We start from the raw sequence: 23,895 nt of genomic DNA, 5'->3' as shown, positions 1-23,895 counted from the left end.
ATGACCCCTTAGGACACCATTTGGTGTCATTATGGGTTGTATGGTGTGCTAAGGGGTCATATGGTGTCTTATGACCCCTTAGGACTCCATATGACCTCTTACATGTTGTTATGGGTCATATGGCATCCTAATAGGTCATATGGTGTTCTATAATCCCTTAGGACACCATATGATCCCTTAGGACTCCATACGGTATCGTTATGGGTCGTATGGTGTCCTAAAGGGTCATATGGTATTCTATGAGCTCTTAGGACACCATATGATCCCATAGGTGTCATTAGAGGTCATATTGTTCCTAAGAGGTCATATGGTGTCCTATGACTCCTTGGGACACCATATGACCCCTTAAGACACCATACGACCCATTACGACATCATATGGTGTCCTAAGGGGTCATAGGATGCCATATGACCCCTCAGGATACCATACGACCCATAAGAACACCATATGGTACCCTAAAGGGTCATATGGTGTTCTATGACCCCTTAGGACACTATTTGGCATCATTATAGGTCCTATAGTTCTCTAAGGGATCATATAGTGTCGTATGACCCCTTAGATGTTGTTAGGGGTCGTATTGTGTTCTAAGGGTCATATGGTGTCCTATGACCCATTAGACACCATGTGGTATCGTTATGTGTCTTATGGTGTCGTATGACCCCTAAGACACCATATGACCACTTAGGACACCATATGGTGTCATTAGGGGTCATATGGTGTCCTACAACCCCTTAGGACACTATTTGACCCCTTAAGACTCCATATGGTGTCGTTATTGGTCGTATGGTGTCCTAAGAGATCATATAGTGTTTTATGACCCCTTAGGACACCATTTGGTGTCATTATGGGTTGTATTGTGTGCTAAGGGGTCATATGGTGTCTTATGACCCCTTAGGACTCCATATGACCTCTTATGTGTCGTTATGGGTCATATGGTGTCTTATGATCCCTTAGGACACATGCATGGATCCCTAGGATACCATATGACCATTAAGAATACCATTTGACCCTAGAGAGGGAGAGAGGGGGAGGAGAGGGAGGGTATGGGAGAGAGATACACCTAAGAGAGGAGGAGAGTGAGATAGAGAGATAGAGACTGAGAGGGAGAGACAAGAGATAAATTAGAGATAGAGAGAGAGGGGAGGGGGAGGTATAGAGAGATCTAAGAGGTGGATAGAAGGATTGGGAGAGAAAGAGAGACCTAAGAGGTGAAGGGAGGAAAGGTGAGAGAGAGAGAGAGAGAAAGAGAGGGTGAGAGATAGAGAGATTCTATGTGAGAGGGAGGAAGGGATGGAAGGATATTACAAGAGACTAGAGAGAGAGAGGTGCGAAAAGAGGGAGATAGGGAGGGAGAGTGGAGAGGGAGAGAATGAGAGAGAGACACCTGAGAGAAGGAGAGAGTGAGATATAGAGAACGAGGATGAGAGGGATAGACTTCAGAGAGAGAGAAAGAGAGGTGGGGAGATAGGGAGAGAGTGGTAAAGAGATACACTTGATAGAGGAGGAGACTGAGATATAGAGGTAGAGGAAGATAGGGAGAGAGACTTAAGTGAGAGAGTGAGAGAGAGAGAGAGAGAGAGATAAAGGTTGATAGCCAGAGACATGATAGAGAGAAAGAGAAATGGAGCGAGAGGGGGAGAGAGAAAGAGAGTTAGAGTGATAGAAATACTTGACAAAGGAAGAGAAAGGGAGGGGGAGGGAGAGGATAGAATGAGAGAGAGACACTTAAGAGAGGGGGAGAGGGTGAGAGATAGAGATATTTGAGAGAGTGAGAGATAGAGATATTTGAGAGGGAGAGAAAGAGAGGGATATATGAAAGAGAGAAAGAGGGTGAGGGAGATGAGAAAGAGATAGAGAGATACCCAAGACAGGGAAGCAAGTAGAGAGGGAGATGCCTAAGAGACAAAAAGGTAGGGGTAAAGGAAGAGAGAGGGGGAATATAGGGAAGAGATGAGAGAGATAATGCTGATATGAGCATGCTGGTTGCTGAAATTTGACTAAGTCTGAAATTTATAAGTATACTCAAAAAACTATAATCTGCATTATAACTCTTAGAGATCTGGAGCCACTCTCAAACATCCTGACAATATATACATAAAATACAACTTAAATTATAAGATAAGAAAGATAAAGGAAAAAGAGAATTGTCACTTATACTTAAATATTCTATTTTATGTATATATCCTACTGAAAAACCTAACGGAATGCTAAATGAATTGCATTTTATTGATAGACAAAACTGTGTATGCGGTTAGTATGATTTAAACTGTGTACATGGTTATTATTCTTTAAATATCATACATGGTTTAAATTTTGTTAGGCTCGGCAAAACGAGCCTAAACGTGTATGGGGTTCCTTAGATTTGAAATACCCCATGCGTGTTTTGGTGTTTTTCATGTTTTTTTTTTGGTGTGTCCACTTTTCAGACCACCATCTTTGTGCACTTACCCATCGCATCAAAGTGACATTTCTAAATTGAATTTTGAAATGATGTAAACTGATCAAATGTAGAAATATTAATGAAATTTAGGTTTGTTATTTTTAAATTTTTTTTGAATAAATTAATATTTTTTTTATAAATTCAAAGACATATTTTTCTGTTGGAATCCAAGAACACTGAGAGGGGGGGTGAATCAGTGTTCTCTTGGTATGATTAATTTTAACCTTATTAGCACAACAAGTAAGCAACTGGTATGCATAAAAGAAAATAACAAGTAATAATGCAATCACAAAGATCAACACCATAACATAGAGATTTATACGTGGAAAACCTCAAAGAGGAAAAACCATGGTGGGATTGGTGACCCACAATATCTATCCACTGATCAGATGATTAAATATTACATATAAGGGGCTTGCACATGTAGGAAGGCACACTACCTAATGTGCACTACTCATCACAAAAGGAGCCTCATTGACTACAAGAAAACTTCGAAGTACAATCCATAAAGAAGAGTGAATTGCAAGAATAACATCTCCTATGCCTGAGTACAATTCCAATTAAGCTCAATACCAGAGGTATTAAACCTCTTACTCAAACCCAATTCAATCACCTATGATCGACCAAAACCTTTGCATATGATTACAACCTTATTCGCACACTGATAATCCCATAACCCATAACCTTGACCATGACCATGATCTACAAAGAGATCTTACATCATATTTATACAAACCCAAGACCTAAACAATTAGGTCGGCCACCTAAAAGACAATACAATGAGTCCATTACATAGAGCTGCAAACCAATGATAACCCAAGTCAGACTGAGACTGAAACAACATTAACCAAAAACTAAATCCACTCGGTAACGCATCAGGAGCATCCACCAACACGTTACATAAACCAGTCCATAACCAAGAGGAATAACATAGAATAGCAGCAGACCTAAAATAGATCGCCATAAGCCAAATGCAACACCACCGATCAATTGGAACATGAACATGATAACCATGAACATTTTGAGAACCTTCTAGAAGCCACACCAAAACTACTAATCAAGTTCATTGAAATATCTTCAACGAAACTCTACTAGTAAAACCCTTACTAGTAACCAAAAGGATTACTAGAAAATATGATAGCTTCCGGATCACCAAATCCCAAACCAACTGAATGTGACATGCATCTAAGCCACATGAATGACCGAACCAAACCAGTTCCACCAAACTGAACATACTAGAGAATACCAGAGATGGTTTCCAAATGACCATCACAATCCAACCACTCTATGAGAACTCGGTAGACAACCAAACAAACTAGTGTTGACATCAATGACAAACATCATTGCAACACATAATCAATTCCTCCAAATTGCCAACAATCTCCTCCTTTGGCATTGATGGCAAAACTAGATGTGAAAAATATCCAAATACCAAGAAATTCCAAACAAGTCTCCCCTAATGGAAGACATCCAACAATCTCCCACAAATGATATATCAATGAAGTTCTAAACCAATTAACCATCCATAGACCAAGCTCCCCCTTTGACAGATATCTTTGTTTAGCTCCGTTTTTCACATGTATATCACTCCCCCTTTGACATTAATGCCAAAAATCTAACATAAACGTCAAATAAAAACCATAGACCCTCTGAACCAAACAATTGAATACTCCCCCTGAGTAGTAGCACAAACTCATCAATCCAGAATGAATTATAGTTCTGATAATTCATACCTAACTGATGGCAATTAGCATCACTTAAGTCTCTATCGGAGGGATAGAGACCCCGAATCTATCTCTAAAGTACTGAAATGATACCTTGGGCAAAGGTTTAGTGAAGATATATGCAATTTTCTCGTTACTGTTCACATAAACCAATTTGACTTCATTTTCTTCTACCTTTTCCTTCAAAAATTTATACTTGATTGATATGTTCTTTGTCTTAGAATGAAATACCAGATTCTTTGATATGTCAATAGCAACAGAGTTATCACAGTGAATAACCACCGGTTCATCACAATCTACCCTTATATCTTTCAACATTTTATTCATCCATAGAACTTGTGCATAGTTAGTAGTAGCAGCAACATACTTAGCTTCAACAATAGATAAAGAAGTACATGATTGTGTAAAGCGGAAAATCGCGATCGAACCCTAGTTGCTCTCCCCTCTTCCAACTCCAAGGAGAGAGAAGGGAGATTCACTAGGGTTGATGGTTTTCACTTAGGGGAGAGACTTTACATTCAAAAGAGGGGTTGAAACCCACAAGATCCAATCCCACGCAATGCAAGATTGGATGCTAAATGCATTTCAAGGGTTAAGACAGCAAGGCTACCCTCTTTTGTAAAGAATGTAGATAGAATGATTAAGCTAGGAATGCATAGAAAGTGACAAAGATTCGCTTATAAATTGAGATAGGGATACAGTATGAAGCTGCAGACCTGGATTTAGCAGTAGAATCTCGATACAGCGCTGTCCTGCAAATTTGAGCAAAAGTTGTCAGGACGATGGCGCTCGAGCGCCACGGTCCTCCGAAAAATCCGCGAAACGAAGGGGGATCCGTTCGTCTCTGCACAAGGATTCCAGATCTTCAATTTCTGCCGCGTACCTGCAACCTACACACAGAAAAGCAAAGACGATTGGGGGGTTAGGGATTAGGGGTTTGCCTTTAGGTCAAACCCCAGTTTTGGAATTAACCAAGAAATGAGCAAGTGCTATAAATGTAAATGTATGTAAAACAAGTACTAATACCTTGTTCTAGGGATGTTTGTATCCTTATGTGCGAAGGTATAGATGTTGTATGTTGTATGTTGTATGTTGTAGCATGTAGTATGTGATCTCCTCTTCAATGGTTGAATCCTTGTCTTGAATGCAACACTTAGCCTTGAATGGAGACTTGAAATGATCAATTGCTTGAAGGAATGCTTGAATGCTTGAATGCTTGAGTATAGTTTCCACGCTTTTTCCCTCATGTGTGTCTCTATCCAAATGAGAGAGGAAAATGTAGTTTATATACTTGTCATTTAGGGCTGATAGACTGATTTTCCCGACCTTAGGCCAACCAGGAAAGTTTATTTTCCAATTTGCAAACAAAAAGACCCGAAGTCCAATGGAGACCGGGCCCAAAATAGGACCCAGGGACCAGGGCGCTGGTTGCCATGGTCCTGGGGGACCAGGGCACTGGGCGCCCTGGTCTTGAAGGACTAGGGTGCTGGGCGCTTTGGTCCCACCTCCTGGGACAGCAAGGTGCAAAGGAGGTTCAGGCCAGGGTGCTTGAAAAATGCAGTTTTCAGTGTTGTAATCAGGTTTCGGGGTCTCCATTCAGGTTGCGTGTTGCCTCGCCATCGTGAAGACCGAAATGCAGTTGAAATTGCAAGTGTCACAATTTTAGGATGCTACATTTAGCCCCCACTTTAGCAGGAGTATAAGCGTACGCTCATACTTCCGGTAAAGTACAAGGAAACAACATTGAAAAACTTTCACCACGTCAAGGAGGTAAGATACACCAAGCCCCCAGTGGACTAAGGATCTTACGACTTCGATTGACAAAGTAAAAGGGAAGATCACGAGGGAGAACCATGACTATCAGTAGTAAGGTTCCCTCACTATGAGTCATGCAAGAAAGATATCAAAAATTTTCAAGGCAAAGCTAAATTTGTCAAGAAATTTTCAAGTATCTTGAAAAGATATGAACGGGATGTATGCCCCCCTACGTTAAAGCGATCGCACACGCCTTACCGGGGGTGATTGCTTTAAGGTAGTGATACATATAAGAAATGAGAAAGGAGCACGTTATCACAAGGATTTAGCCCCCAAGTGTGAGAGAAGCCCAAGGATAATAGACACAAAACACAAAGCACAAGGTGACTTCGCTTTCCTCGGGGTCAGTATGCTGTATGATAATTCATGTATATATATCATATGTATGTATGCATAATTGTTCGTCATTCCCCAATCAAGGAAGGTCACCTAGAAGAAGGGAACACATGTGTCTTTTGAGTCAACATGAGAGAGATCGAGAGATCTCAATGCTTTGCATCATCCTCAAGTAGACAACACTAAGGACAACAAATAGAAGAATGAGAATAACATATAGAAGAAGTAACACAAGAGAGGAGGAGAGAATCTGCTATGCTAATGTAACTAGTCTAGCACGTCATCTACCCCCCGATCTTGCTGATCAATGTTTCGGGAAGGTAGGGAACATGCTAGAGGAGGAACATCCAACACAGCAGATGGAGCTAGGATAAGTGCTTTAGAAAATTCATTAGATAGATGGTTATCAATATCAACAAGTTCATATTCACTATCAGAAGCAAGAGGAGTAACGTTTTCATCATGAATAACATTTTCATCTACATCATCATCAAGATTTATAAAAATAGGATCTTTAACTCGCACAGGATCAAGACCATCATGCATCTTATGTTTAGGAGATTTCGGCTCAATCATCGGCTGAGGAGAAAATGGAATAATGCTTGTTGAAGGTGTTTTTGGGGATTGCAAAGTTTGAGCTCTAAGACGACGCTTTCGCCGGCATTCACGTGCAGAACGATTTCGTCTAGTCTTAGTAGGAAGTTGAGAAGATTGAGGAGGAGGAATATTCTCATCCTTATCACTTGGGTGTTTAGGTTGTGGTCTCTTAGGTTGAATAATAGGAGAAGAAGAAGGTCTCTTCTCTCTATAAAAAGAAGGAGGCGGAACTGCTCCATACAAAGGAGGAATATTTGGTTTAGAAAGAAGACCAAGTCCATCATGACGAGGAGGGATAGGTCTACTTTTAGAAGGTTTATTAGGCATAGAGATAGTCACATCCATAGGGATGGGTTGGGAATCTTCTTGAGGAAAGACATTAGTTTTATCTTTCAAAGGAAGAACTTCCTTCTCAAGCATGATAGGAATATCAAGTTTGGGTGTTCTAGGTTCACTTAAAGATAGGATCATATCCATTTTCCACTTTTGATAAGATTTGAAAAGATGATCACTTCGCAGAGGAAGAGATTGGAATTGTTTAGGCCAAAAGTAATCAATAGGAACACTAGAGGTTCTTTCAGCTGGTTTAAAGAGACTATGATTGACAGTAACAACTTCACCATTATGGGGAAATTTCAAACACTTATGTATAGGAGAAGCAATAGCTTTCATGGAAGATAGCCAAGGATAGCCAAGCTTCACACGAAATTGTTCGGAAGAAGGAATAATAGCAAAGTTCACATCAAGAGATTTGTTATGGACCTCAATAGGCAATGTAATAGAACCAATTGCAGGAGAAGAAAATGCATCAAATAGTTTCACAACCACATCTGTTTTGTCATAGATAACTTGATTCAATTGCAAAGTAAAAAGGAATTCTTTAGTAATGACATTAACCATGCAAGAAGGATCAATAAGCACTCCACGGCAAGGTGTATTTTTTACTTTTGAAACTATGTATAAAGGACCACCAGGTGCCCTAATGGTTTCACTGGAATCAAATGTGATGGAAGGTTCTTTAGGGTTTTCTTGCTGCTCTACAAAGTTAATCACATTCGGTGTCATAGACACAAGACCATCAGATGAGAGAGAGGAATCATTAGCCTCAATCGCATTAGAGGTGTGAGAAGGCAATGGATCAGTAAAAATCTGAAGATTTTGGTTAGGAGGAGCTACAGATGTATTGCCTTTATCATTCACTCCAGAAACATAAATAGTATTATTATCAATCAAATCTTGAATTTTACCCTTTAAAGAAAAACATTTTTCAGTATCATGCTCAGGCTGATGATGAAATTGATAAAAGGCTTTGTTATCAAAATAAGGTGAAGTAATCTTTGCAGGATCAATTTGCCTTATAGGAGGAAGAGTAAGCACATTTTGTTCCAATAACTTATTCATAATACTATGCAATGATTCATTCAAAGGAGTATACTTTCTTTCTTTCTTGAAAAATTTAGAAATAGGAGGCACACCTGATGCTGCATTCACATTGTTGTTGATGATGTTTTCATTGAATTTGATGGAATCTCTATTCGGTTTAAACTTCCCAAATGGTTGTTGACTTCTATCACCCTTATCACTCGGAGCCATAGGATGTGATTGTTCCATTTGACTCACAGTCAGTTGATAATTGTGAAGAGTTGCACACAACTGTTGGAAAGAAGTAAACTCAGAAAACAGAAGTTTGTCTCGAATATATTTTTGTAAATTAGAAATAAAGATTCTTTGAATATCATTGTCAGGCACTGGAAAAGAAATTTGAGCATACAAATGCTTATATCTACCAATGAAATCAGTCACTTTTTCTTTAACACCTTGTTTACAATGCATTAAATCAATCAAAGTAACTTTAGGACTTATATTGTTTTGAAATTGTTGAATGAAATCATTTGCAAGTTGTTCGAAAGAAGTAATAGAATAAGAAGGCAACGAGCAATACCATTGTAGGGCTTTGTCTCTTAATGTTCTAGTGAACAGTTTTGCAAGCAACTTTTGGTCATAAGCAAAATCAGTACAAATTGTTTGAAAAGTCTTAACATGTGTTAGAGGATCACCTTTACCATTATAAAGCTCCAAATGCGGGATTTCAACATGTTTAGGAGGGATAGCTCGAACAATGTCAAGAGAAAGTGGGCTCGCAACATCAAATGTGGACACACTAAACTTAGATTGATTCATAGAGGCAATTTGTTGCTGTAAAGAGGAGACAGTTTGTGCAAGATTGTTAATGGTCGCTTCAGTCGAAGAGTTCATATTAGACGTGTTAGATTGAGATGGAGGTGTTATGTTATTGAAAGAAGGTAGAGAATAAGGTGGTGGGACCCTATGATAGTCAGTCATAGGAGATGATTGGACAAGAGGAACACTACAAGGAGGAATGGAATGGTTAAACGAATTGCCCCCTTGCGTCATGTTCATTTGTGGAGATGTAATAGGAACACTCATTGAAGGGACGAATGAAGAATTCGGATTAAATGAAGGAAGAGGGTTAATTGAAGAGGAAGGATTGCCCCCATGACTGGTGATCACAGGAGGAATGTCTTGTATAGAAGTGGTCATTATGTTTGATGTAAAAGTAGGTATGCTAGCAATAGAAGTTGTCAAAGGAATAGAATGATTGACTTGAGTAGGAGGTTGTGTATAACCTAAGGTTTCGGCACAACTTTTCATAGGCAGCACATTCGAACCCACAATGTGTGCAATACCACGCAAAATATCAATTCCATTCTTATCGCTTTGAAGCATATGTTTTAGACCCTCAATTAAAGGAAGAGCTTGACTATCGGGATACTCATGAGACATCCATTGGTGGAAATCATCAAATTGGTTATCCAATTTTGAAAGTTGTTCTACAGAAACCTCATGGAGAGCTTCTTCATCATTAGGAGGATTAGAGGAATTACCCATGTCCTCGTTAAAAAGGCTATTCAAATTAGGTTCCATCTCCTCAGTAGTTAAACCTCAGAAAGACTTAATTCTACGGCTTCGTCTAACGGGAATAGTGTAAGTAGGGCTTATTGTTGTAAAACTCATGCACTAGAAAGAGACAGAAGATTTTGAATTTAGAGGTAGCAATTTTCAGTAAAATCAGCCAATCTTCTGGATTTAAGCTGTTAAATATAATCAGGACAATCTCCCGAAATTTCGGAAAAAATGTCCAGGACCATGGCGCTCGGAGTGCGACACGGTCCTTGCAACTTTTTTCAAAATTTGCAGGGATGAAAGGTATGATGATTTTAAAGCTAATCTGAAAAAATTGAGTGATTTTACGATCTGTGGATAGGCCAAATTAAAGTTGCAATCTCAAAATTGAACCCTACCAAGATTGTCAAAAAATGCAAAATTTGAATTTTGAAAAAGAGAGGGAAACTGAAATTTTGAATTTTATGATTTTAGAGGGAATGCCAAAAGCAATGCAAGTTTTGAAATTTGAAAGTTGACTCGATTTCACACAAAATTCAATTTCGAAAGCGGAAATCAAAGTTGTTGTAATTAAGCACTTAATTTCAAAAGTCACAAATTGCAAGAATTTGAATAAAGCACTGAAATTTTTAATGAGTGATAACACACTTTTCAGATTTAGGACAGTAAGAACACAATTTTGACACAAAATTTCAGTTTCGATGATTTTTGAATGTTTAGAAGCCTTAATCCAAGCAATCACAAGACCAACTTTGACTATAATTTTGAAGGTGTTAAAATTGATAAAATCAGCCAAAATTCTGGATTTTAGCAGGAAAATACAGTAAGATCTCGCTCCCGAAATTTCAAAAAAAATGTCAGGGACGATGGCACTCGGAGTGCATACGGTCCTCGCAACTTTTTTCCAAATTTTCAGGGATGAAAGATATTGTGATTTTATTGCGGAATCCAAAGTTACAGCTGATTTGGAGATGTTTTGATCAGTGAAATTGTCAGACAAAGGTTGAATCAAGAGGGTTTCAAAAATTAGGGTTTTGACACTTAACCACTTAATTTTCAAAATTAAAGCACAGATATGAATTGATAATTTGTAATAGAAGGGCAGATCTGAAGCAAGCATTAACATTTAGACATTTCACAAGCTTAATTACTAAAAAGAAAATTTAGGGTTTTTATGCAATCACCTCTAAAATTTTGCAAAAGATCAAACATGGAAATGTAAACAAAGAATCAAATTTCAGATCTAAGCATGAATAATCAGAAAGGATGTTCACGTCGGGTTCACCAAAATGTAAAGCAGAAAATCGCGATCGAACCCTAGTTGCTCTCCCCTCTTCCAACTCCAAGGAGAGAGAAGGGAGATTCACTATGGTTGATGGTTTTCACTTAGGGGAGAGACTTTACATTCAAAAGAGGGGTTGAAACCCACAAGATCCAATCCCACGCAATGCAAGATTGGATGCTAAATGCATTTCAAGGGTTAAGACAGCAAGGCTACCCTCTTTTGTAAAGAATGTAGATAGAATGATTAAGCTAGGAATGCATAGAAAGTGACAAAGATTCGCTTATAAACTGAGATAGGGATACAGTATGAAGCTGCAGACCTGGAATTGCAGTAAAATGTCGATACGGCGCTGTCCTGCAAATTTGAGCAAAAGTTGTCAGGATGATGGCGCTCGAGCGCCACGGTCCTCCGAAAAATCCACGAAACGAAGGGGGATCTGTTTGTCTCTGCACAAGGATTCCAGATCTTCAATTTCAGCTGCGTACCTGCAACCTACACACAGAAAAGCAAAGACGATTGGGGGGTTAGGGATTAGGGGTTTGCCTTTAGGTCAAACCCCGGTTTTGGAATTAACCAAGAAATGAGCAAGTGCTGTAAATGTAAATGTATGTAAAACAAGTACTAATACCTTGTTCTAAGGATGTTTGTATCCTTATGTGCGAAGGTATAGATGTTGTATGTTGTATGTTGTAGCATGTAGTATGTGATCTCCTCTTCAATGGTTGAATCCTTGTCTTGAATGCAACACTTAGCCTTGAATGGAGACTTGAAATGATCAATTGCTTGAAGGAATGCTTGAATGCTTGAATGCTTGAGTATAGTTTCCACGCTTTTTCCCTCATGTGTGTCTCTATCCAAATGAGAGAGGAAAATGTAGTTTATATACTTGTCATTTAGGGCTGATAGACTGATTTTCCCGACCTTAGGCCGACCAGGAAAGTTTATTTTCCAATTTGAAAACAAAAAGACCCGAAGTCCAAAGGAGACTGGGCCCAAAATAGGACCCAGGGACCAGGGCGCTGGGCGCCATGGTCCTGGGGGACCAGGGCGCTAGGCGCCCTGGTCCTGAAGGACCAGGGCACTGGGCGCTTTGGTCCCACCTCCCGGGACAGCAGGGTGCAAAGGAGGTTCAGGCCAGGGTGCTTGAAAAATGCAGTTTTCAGTGTCGTAATCAGGTTTCGGGGTCTCCATTCAGGTTGCGTGTTGCGTCGCCATCGTGAAGACCAAAATGCAGTTGAAATTGCAAGTGTCGCAATTTTAGGACGCTACAGATTGTTTTTTGCTGATCCAAGAAACAAGTTTCTTTCCAAGAAAGAAAGCTTCACCGAATGTGCTTTTCCTGTCATCTATATCTCCAACCCAATCTGCATCTATATATGCACATAGTGTAAAGTCATCATCTTTAGGATACCAAAAACTATATTCAATTGTTCCTTGAAAATATCTAAAAATCCTTGCTACCAGAGCAAAAGGTTTCATCATAATCAATTCATTCCTTCTAAGAGTATCCTTTGCAGACCAATCTAGCCTTGTTTCTCATAACTTGTCCATCTATTTTCAATTTATTCCTACGAACCCATTTCATTCTTGTAGTGTCATAAAATTGTAACCCTGACAATTTTCGACTACATTAGGGTCCTCACACATGCAAGATCGAATCCCCTAGCCTGATTGGAGATTGAAGATTTCTCAACCCTCAGAAATAGCTTCTTTCTTGGCATCTGCATCACCCCATCCACACTCTTCCCTAGAGAAAGGGATAGGATAGGGTGTGGTGCCACTGTACTCCTTGGACAGGGGCATGGTGCCCTTGTCCTCCCAGGACAGGGTCATGACACCCCTATCCCTGCTCTATTTTGGGGCAAGACCCTTCCTAGCATTGAATTGTTGGTTGTGCATTGGGCAAGAAACTCCCCTGTTGTCGACCTATAACAAAAATCAAATCCAATAACATGTATTTGAACCAAGGGAAAACTCTTGGATGCAAGGTAAGATTAAATCAATGAACAAAAGATATAAAACAACCAAATAAATATATATGAAACAACCTTTATACCTTGCCAAGAGAGTTCTCTTGGTCCTCTGATTCAGACTCTTGTTGAAGCCAAGAACATGCCTCTTCCTAGCTTGATATGATCAGTCTAGTAGGAATGATGTGGTTGGCTCTCCAATATTGTGCATGAATGATATAGGATGGATGGATGAGGAGGGATGGATTGATGATCAAAGGATGAAATGGTTAAGTATGGATGACTGCAAATTTTGGTATAGTAAGGGTATGAGGATGATTTCTTGGGTATAAAATAGTAGCATGGATTTACTAAACTTGGAGATGAGATATAAGTGGATGGTGTCCTCAATTTATAGGAGGAGAAGAGGAGAAGGATTGACCCAAGATGGAGGGTCAAGATTTCTTGTGAGCCCACACAAGGCCCAATAGGAGATGACAAGACAAGTGTGGAAACCAAGAGATATCTTAAATGCATTTCTTGTCTCCACACTCCTCAAGGATCATTGAGAAGACTTCCAAATGTGCCTAGGGAAGAATAAGGAATAAAATATTCCTTGAGGGATGGGGATGAAGAATTAAAAATTCTTCAAAAAGGATGTTCATGGGGATTGGAGGAATAAGGAGGAATTAAAAATTCCTTGGAGGATGGGATGCCTAGAGGAATGTGAGATTTTGAAAATCTCACATTCACCTAGGCATCTAGAATTTAAGGAAGGTGGCTGGATTGAAGGGACAAGGAGTTGACTTTGTGGCCACTAGCAACTCATTAGGAGAGGGGTTAGAAGAATGATTAGGTGTGATTAGGGTAGACAAGATTTGTAGGAGGATTTGACTAGGAGAGAGAATAAGTGGGGGGAATTAAAAATTAGAAGAATAATGTTAAGTGAGTTTAGGGAGCTTCTACAAGAATTCATTAGGTTAATGATGGATTAGGAAAGAGGTGATTTGTAGGAATCACCTAGATTAATTAATTAATTGAAATTAATTAATTAAAGGGAGGAATATGAGAAGACTTAAAATTAGTTGATTGATTTATTAAATAAATCAATTAACAGACTATAGTGACAACATTAATTATATTTAATTAATATTGAGAAGGAATAGGAATTGGCACAATTAATAAATTAATTATGCAAAGAACTTAAAATAATTAAAATAACTATTTTTAAGTGTCTACATTTTGCCCCTCTTTTATGTAGCGAAAAATTTGGCAATGGGTAAAAGATAGAAGAAAAAAGAAATAGATGCCCCAGCATAAAGTGTGGGTGGTGTATGCCCCCTCGAGAATGTTTTCGAAATTTTTTTGTAAAAAATTGACAAAAATTTCTCAAAATGAAGAAGGAGGAATTAGGGTGGAGGAGATAACTAAAAAAGAAAGAGGGAGCAAATGAAGAAAAACTAGAAGAGGAAATAGAAGGAGAGAGACTACGAAGGGAATGGGCCCTCAAGGGGGTCCAAATAAGCCACAAAGGGCCCAATGAGGAGTCATTGTTACACACAAGCCTTGGAGCCAATCAAAGACTAGAAGGAGAGAAGAAGAGATTGATTGCATTCCCACACATGAACATCGTGCCGAGAGGATTTGATGGTATGAGAGACCCACAAGCTACGGAGTACCGGTACGTAGGACTATCCTCCTTTGTGGATTTTTAGGTTTAGGATGGAATTAGGGCTTAGTTTACGACCAAATTTAGGCAAGGCAGATGCGCTGATTCCCATTTCAGTGTGCGCATCTATAGGGTTGCGCGAGCGCTCAAGCTATTACATAGGTGCTCGTGCTACTGTGCGGGTGCTCGTGCTATAGGAGTTTCTAGGTTAGGAGTAGGATAGGTTAGTGTGTCTGTTAGCACGTACACCTACAGAATGGTGCGAGTGCCATGGTTTTGGTGCCAGTGCGGAGTGAATTAGTGTGTGCACTAGGGAAAGAAGAAATTAGAAATAGGTTTTAGAATTTTGGGATAGGTTGAAGGTATGGGTGCACCCAAGTGTAGAATAGGAACTGAGGATGTGGAATGATGAATTGGATTGTTGGATGTAGGCTGAGTTGGGGCCATTGGATTCGAGGGAGCATTGGCTTGCTGCCATTAGTTTATATCGATTGTTGCGGTCGGATAAGTTGAATATCGACGGTTGCGGTCGGATGAGTTGAAGGTCATAGTTGCTCTAGGGTTGCATTTTTTGGGCAAGTGGCCAAGGATTCAAGCTCATACTATGATGATGACGACCTTAGTTGAGAGGTGGGATAGTAGGTATAACACCTTTTGTCTACCTACTGGCAAGGCGACAGTGACTCTTCTGGATGTATGGAGGATTTTTAAGATCCTCATTCGCGGTGTCATCCCAAAGTACCATCGGGAGCTTTGCGAGTATGAGACCCTACCAATGCTGGACAGTAGGATGCATTTGGGTAGGGTGATGGGTATTCGGCATATTCCTCATGTGGTACTGGTGATTTGTGGATTTTTTAGTAGACGGATTATACCAGATCTCGGAGGGCATGGATTTCCTATTGGATGGAGTAGGTGTCTTTATTTCATTGTACATGATGGCATGCAATATGCTTGGGGAGCCGTGATGCTAGCTCACTTATATCATGATATGCATCTAGTGGTGTACAGGGAGTATGCTAGCTTTTCTACGGGAGTGACACTTCTCCATATCTGGGCTTGGGAGCATATTACGGTTACTCGGCCACTAGGTGTATAGGATAGGCACGTCATCAGCCATATGTAGATAGGTACAAAGGGTTGCTACATTACACCCAAATAGGATCTATATGGTTTTGACATTGAATTTTTCATGAGCTTATGCAGTTTACATGGCATCCATTTTTGGGTTGTGAGAGATGGAGGGGGATTGGACCCTACACTAGGCTAGAGGGGATATGTGGATGGATTGGACCCTATAGAGTAGCAAGACAACTTGGACAGGTTTAGGACATAGTTGGAGACATACCATTATATCCTCAGATTCACGAGAGGTGAGATCTTGGGGCCTAACAGTGAGTCCATTGGAGGGGAGGACCAGTTTTCAGATAGTGTCACATTTGGTCTTGGATGAGCAGCTAGGGGTAGGAGAGGATCGAGGGATGACATGGGGATATAGGAGCTAGTGGGAGGGGCACTTTCCAATATGTCTTACCATACCTAGGGTTTTTGAGGAGGATGAGTTGCAGCCGATAGTAGATTAGATGGTCAGCGGGGAGAATGATGGACCAGGTGAGAGAGTCATGGTTGGAGAAGGGCGTGGTGTTGGCAAACAAAAGAGGAGGGTTAGGGTGGTATGGAGGAGGGATCCCGAGGTGGTACAAGAAGAGGCAAGAGTAGTACCAATAGGAGAGGTTGTAAAGGGAGGGGTTGGTGGGGAAGAGGATGTTGTACCCATGGATATTTATGAGGCATAGGTGGAGTGCAGGGCAGAAGTATCACAAGCTTATCTTGACAGAGTGCAGCGTGAGAGAGACACTACCTGGGCAAGGATCCACTCCCTCGAGAATGAGATATAGATAGAGAGAGCTGGGAGGGAGAGCCTAGAGGTAGAGGTGGAGGAGTTGCAGTAGTAGATAGAAGATTTGACATAGAGCCTCCATACAACGAGGACAGAGGTAGATGCTTTGAGGGAGGAGAGGGAGGAGTCTGAGTGGATGCTAGAGGAGGCACAGACAGGAATGACTATTGAGGCCTTACAGGATGCTCTCTATTGGCAGGATGATGAGTTAGAGGAGCTATGGGGCCAATCACAGAGGGCCAAGGTAGATGTGATACAACTATGGGGGGAGGGATGCGGCCTGTCAGATTTTGATTCCTGCATGGCTTGGGAGGATGTACTCTAACATGATTTAACAAAGGGAAAGGGTGGAGAGGGCAGTTTGGGAGGTAGGCTACTACAGGGGACTATACCACGAAGAAGTACCTACAGCGCAGAAAGAAGCCTTGTACACTAAGAGTGTGCGATCCCATAGGACGCAAAGTCAGCGGCCCTCATAGAGTTAGAAGATCGTTGGATCAGTGGGTTTTAGGCCACCTAGTGGAGGGGGAGCAGGAGGATCAGGTGGAGGCGGTGCAGAGGAGGGGGCTGGAGAGATAGGAGGGGAGAGATAGCTCCATTTTGGCTTGTGTATCATATTTTGACCCTTCGGGGTGATCATTGTATTATGACAAACATATTCATCTTTTTGAGCTTATATACATATATATGATTTGTAGCGGCGGATGATGTGTGTATTTTATTATGATGGACTTTATTTTACTTTTTGATGTGATTCATAGATGATGATTATGGATATGTTGTGCTGACCCATTTGTGGTGCAGTGTGGATGCTTATATATGTATGCTTATGATATGTTGCTAACATGTTTATGGATGCAGGATGAGTGATCATGTTTTTGATGTGTATATGCAGATGCATGATGGATATGTAATGAAATAGTACATGTAAATGTCAATGATTTATGATGAATGATTAATTAGCATAGGTGTAATCTATATGAAGAATGAATGTAATGTCACTTATACAACTATTGTGATGTAAATCATTAATGCTATGCAAATAATGATGAAATATATGTGTAATGTAATATAAATGAATGAATTATTGTCATCTACTTATGAATGGATAATGTAACCTAAATGATGTATGCAATGAAATCTAAATGCAATCTATGTGGTAAAATGTTTGTGAAAAATGAGAATCTAAATGAGTAATGTAATGAAATGAATAGGTAATGCAACCTAGATGGATAGATAATCAAATCTATATGAATAATGCCACCTAAGTGGATAAAATGAATGAATAATGCAAAAAGGGAATATGCCGATAGTAATACACTGATCTTAGATAGAAAATAGAAGAATATGGAATAGGGGGGGGGATTGAGGACTTCATGGGGTTATTAGATCAGGACTTTGATGGAATGATATTGGAGAGAGGAAGTCAATACAACGGTCTATAAATTCAACAAAGTTCACATCAAAGGTGAAACCGGTAAGACCCCTCATGAACTATGGTTTGGTATTACTCCTACTCTTAAATATTTCAGAATTTTTGGAAGTAAATGTTATATCAGAAGAGATTAGTATATTGGAAAATTTGATCCTAGAAGTGATGAAGGAATATTTCTTGGTTATTCATTTAAGAGAAAGGCATATAGATGTTTTAATAAAAGATTGCAGAAAATTGTTGAAAGTACAAATGTAAAGATTGATGAACAATTCAGAGGAACTTCAAGGTATATAGATTCTGAACCAACAACAAAAATTTTGACAAATGAACCTACACTAAATCCACCAATATAGAATGAAGATCTAGTTACCCCGGTATCATCTGAAAATTCCACAGTAACTGAGGAACAATAGCAAACAAAGACACCCTGGTATGTAAGACTGAATCATTCTGAAGATCAGATAATTGGAAACAAGTATAAAGGAGTTATGACAAGAGGAAGATTGGCAAATGAAGAGGTATGTCTTATTTGTCAAATTGAACCATCATCAGTTAATGAGGCATGTGAAGATAAATATTGGATTAAAGCTATGGAAGAAGAATTAGAACAAATTGAGAAGAATAACACTTGGACATTAGTTCCCTGACCTAAAGATAAAAATGTAATTGGAACCAAATGGGTATTCAGAAACAAACTTAATGAAGATGGTAAGGTTATCAGAAATAAAGCAAGACTGGTGTGTAAGGGATATTCTCAGAAAGAAGGAATTGATTACAATGAAACCTTTGCACCGGTAGCTAGAATTGAGGCAGTCAGATTCTTTTTGGTTTTTGCAGCACATAAAAACTATAAAGTATATTAAATGGATATTAAATGTGCATTTTTTAATGGAGATCTTGAAGAAGAAGTTTACATTGAACAACCTGATGGATTTTCTTTGACAGATAACAAAGATATGGTTTGTAGGTTAAGAAAAGCTTTCTATGGATTGAAGCAAGCTCCAAGAGCTTGGTATGCTAGATTGGATAATTATCTTTTGAAGATTGGTTTTTCTACAGGTAATGCAGACAACAATTTATATTATAAAGTGACTAATGATGACATCTTGGTTATAGAAGTTTTTCTTGATGATATAATCTTTGGAGGAGAAGATGGATTATGTAAAGAATTTTCCATTAAAATGCAGCAAGAATTTGAAATGTCTATGATTAGAGAAATAAAATTCTTTTTAGGATTGCAGGTTTTGCAGACTGATAAAGGTATATTCTTGATTCAATCTAAGTACTTAAAAGAGTTACTAAAGAAATCTGGGATGGAGAACTCTAAACTGGTAAGCACACCTATGACTACAAATGACAAACTATCACTAAGGGATGAATCTACACCTGTTAATCCAACTAGATACAAATCTATGATAGGAGGTTTACTATATTTGACATAAACCAGACTTGATATTATGAATGTAGTATGTATTGTTTCAAGATTTTAGAATAATCTTAGAGAAAATCATGAATCAGCAGTAAAAAGGATTTTCCAGTACTTACAAGGCACTATAACTCTTGGATTATGGTATCCTAGAGATGAAAACTTTGAATTATGTGCATACACAGATGCAAATTGGGCAGGAGATGTGGATGATAGAAAAAGCACCACCGACGGAGCATTCTTTCTTGGAAATAGACTAGTTTCTTGGTTGAGTAAGAAACAAAGTTGTACATCTTTATCAATAGTAGAATCAGAATATGTTGTAGCAGCAACTAACTGTACATAGGTACTATGGCTTAAGCAAATGTTGAAAGACATAAAGATAAAATGCAAGGAACCTATTACTATCTATTGTGATAACACTACAATAATTGATATATCTAAGAATCCGGTATTACATTCTAAAACCAAACATGTTTCTATCAAACTGAATTTTCTAAGGGAAAATGTTGAAGCAAAGTAAATAAAACTGGTTTATGTGAATACTAAAGAGTAGATTGCAGATATCTTTACTAAACCTCTGCCTAAGGATACTTTTGAATATCTTAGAGACCAACTTGGGGTCATACCCCCACCGGTAGAGACTTAGGAAGTTGATGTTTGTCATCAACCGACAAAATCAATAGAGAAATCTTTTACTCCAGCTTTGATGAGGAAGCTACTTCTCAGGGGGAGTAGTTGGTATACTAAATTGGTTGGTATTTTGTATATGAACTTGGTTTTGTAATAACTTTGGTATTTGATGTCAAAGGGGGAGAGATTGGTATGGAAAAACACAAGGAAAACACATGTTGCTCCCAGGGGGAGAGATTGTTATTTGGGAGAGATTATTACTCTTTGTATCTGTATTTTGATTTCTTGTTATGATCTTTTTTGGAGATTGTTGATTTTTGGTATTTGGCATTTCTATTTTGGTACTTTGATGGTTTTTCCATCTTGTGTTGCCATCAAAGCCAAAGGGGGAGATTGTTAGTATTTTGGTATGGTTTTGTCATTGATGTCAATACCTACTAAACACTTATCAACTCTGGCACTTTGGAGAATCAGTAACATTCACCAGCAAGCAAGTGACTTATGCATAGTCACTGGTATCTGGTACACCGACAGGATATAATGATCACCTGCACTTGGAAGGGTATGGAAAACACTTGGTTATGTTGAAGACATCGTGTGGACACCTTGTCTTGTGGTTTTGTTAATTGGTATATTTGTATTTGCATATTTGTTGTTACTGGCAAATAGGTCCAGGTTACACTAGCAGGTTTATCTTTTCCAGATCAGCATGGCACGCTATGAAGATGACTTATTATTGTTGTAAATGCATTAAGACGACATGTTGAATCGGTTATTGCATCGGGAAGTAATTTATTTCTAAAATGATTTTATTGTAATATCTTGTAGAGCCGACCTACTAAAATTGGTCTTAGGGTATGGTATAAATGTAAGATCTTATTTGAAAGATTGGGAGTGAAATGCAAAAAAAGATTGTGTGAAGGTATATGCAAGAATAAGCAGAGCTATACATGCAGACATCATTTGAAGGTTGAAGGAGGGTTTTTGTGAAGACAATTAGAACTACACCGGTACTGAATCTAGCGTATGAAGATGCTATTTTGAGCAATACATTCTTATTGGATTTAACCATCCAATTGTAGTCAGTGTGACTCCTATTTTGTGATTGAGCAGTGAGCTCTAGGTGCTTGGCCTTTCCACATGTGCAGACCCCATTTGTATACACTTACTATCTATAGTAGTATCATCTGAATGTGGGTAAGGTTTCCCACCATGGCTTTTCCCCTTACAGGGTTTCCACATACAAATATTGGTGTTATGTGTTGTGGATGACTTTGTCTTTTTGTTTCATGCACTAATCCTTACCGGTATTGCAATTAACTATTAAAACTGTCTACTGACATATTAGACTATTTTACCGGTATTAAGCATTAAGTTGTTTTTGGTTTGAATTTATTTGACAACTGATTCACCCCCCCTCTCAATCGTCTCTGGGACCTAACAAGAGGATTAAATTGTCAGGTGAGGGAAGGATTCATCCCTAGGGCAAAGGATAGAATGGGTGGATTTTTGGATTAGGCCAGCGATTAGATGACCTTGAAGATTAACTTATGGACTTAGGACTGTTCTCAAGACTTCATGAAGCTCACATAGAGGCACACAAGCTCAATTTGATGCGACACTTTTTATTCATGATCTAAGCATAGACTCATCATTATACGCGTGATTTATTCCAAGGTGGGAGAGGGGGGGATGTCCTCATGGGAGAATTGGATAATGAGGGTGATGGAGTACCAACCTGATAGACAATGGATCAAGATTATTTACCTTGGCACCTGCATGGAGGTTTTCACCAAGGCACTTGCCCATAGCACTGCAAAGTGGTTTTCACTAATGGACGAATTTGCTCTTTTTTTTTTTGGGTGTCACAAGGTGCCTATTTACCAGGTTTTCACAAGAGTGATGATCTTTTTTTAGGATCTTTTTCTCATTTTTATGTATTTTTCATGATTTTTTACTTTTATTTTATTTTGAATTTTTTGACAATTTGATGACTTTCTGAGGACTAGGTGTAGAATCTTTTTAGGTGCATGATATTCATTGGATCATCTAGAGGATCTCCTTCAAGAGTAGTGATTTAATAGGCCCCTAATCCATATTTTGTTATGATTACATATGGTCCAAGACAATTAGACTTGAACTTGCCTTTCTTTTCTCTTTCTTGAAGGTTTTTCTAATTTTCCATGAGGACAAGATCAACAATTTCAAATTCTTGGGTTTTGACCTTTTTGTGGTAACTCATGCATAGGTGATTCTGATATACCTAAAGATGGTTCAAGGCCTTGAGGTGCCTTTCATCCAACAATTATAGCTCTTGTAGCCTGGTAATTTTGTATTCTTCATCTGGTAGGATATTCTACAATGACACCCTTAGAGAGGTGATCTTGATCTCAAGCAGGAGGACGGCTTCAAAGCCAAAGACAAGGGAATAGGGGGTGGTGCCTATGGGTGTGCAGATGGAAGTGTGGTAGGCCTACAAAGCAATGTGGAGTTGGAGGCGCCAATCATGACCAGCTTCATTGACTGTCTTTTTTAGGATTTTAATTAGGGTTTTGTTAGAAGCCTCAGCTTGACCATTACCTTGTGGGTAATATGGGGTGGAGAAGTGATGTTGGACATCAAATTTCTAGTAGAGTTCTTTAACATCCTGGTTTTTGAATTGTCTGCCATTATCTGTAATGATTGCTTTTCAGATCCCATATCGACAGATCAAGTAGTTCAGGATGAATTTGGATATCTGCTTCCCAGTGGTGAAAGTAAGAGGGATGGCCTCTACCCACTTGGTGAAATACTCGGTAGTGGTGATAATGAATTTATGCCCATTGGATGATGTAGGGTTGATTTTCCCAATGAGATCAAGCCCCCACTCTGAGAAGGGCTAGGTTGTGATGAACGGTTATAATTCTTGTGATGGTGCATGGATCTTGTCGCCATGTTGCTGGCAAGGGATACATTTCTTCACATATTTATATGCATCTACTTCCATTTTAGGCCCATAATATCATGTTCTCAAAATCATTTTAGCCAAGGTGAGCCCACTTGAGTGTGCCCCATAGCTGCCTTCATGCACTACACGTAGTGCCCATTTAGCCTCTTATTTATTTAAACACCTTAGTAGGGAACCATCGAAATGCCTTATGAATAAGGTGTCTCCAAGGATAATGTAACAAGCACATCGATGGATGAAGGTTTGTTGTTGAGGTTTGGTAAGGTGTGGGGGAATAGTGTTGTCTTTTAGGAAAGTGAAGGTCTCTTGGTACCAAGGGCATTCAGGACCAACGATTACACACAACATTTCAAACTCTGGTTGATCATATGTCGGTATGATTAATTCCTTTACCAAGAACTCACACTTCTGACTATGTGCTGGCATCTAAAGGAGGGATCCAATGATGGCCATTGCATCTGCAGCTCTATTGTTTGTTCATGGGGCTTGATCAAACTTGATTGTTGTGTAGTGCTACTTAAGATCTTCAACCATGCTACAATAGGGGAGAAGTTTGTCATCTTTTGTTTGGTATTCATCATTGACTTTTTTTATGACAAGTTGGGAATCACCATAGACTTGTAATTTCCTTATCTTCCATTGGATAGCTAAGCGTAGTCCTGTAATGAGTGCCTCATATTATACAATGTTGTTGGTACATGAAAGAGCTATCTTGTATGACTATGGGATGCAATCTCCTTGAGTTGTGATCAATAGTATTCCTACCCCTGATCCATTTTAGGTGCAAGAGTCATCAAAGTAAAATTACCATGTG

Source organism: Cryptomeria japonica, chromosome 5 (genome assembly GCF_030272615.1).
Source record: "Cryptomeria japonica chromosome 5, Sugi_1.0, whole genome shotgun sequence".
In the NCBI taxonomy this organism is placed as follows: domain Eukaryota; kingdom Viridiplantae; phylum Streptophyta; class Pinopsida; order Cupressales; family Cupressaceae; genus Cryptomeria; species Cryptomeria japonica.
The sequence above is the reverse complement of the archived record's forward strand: the minus strand, read 5'-3'. Positions refer to the sequence as shown.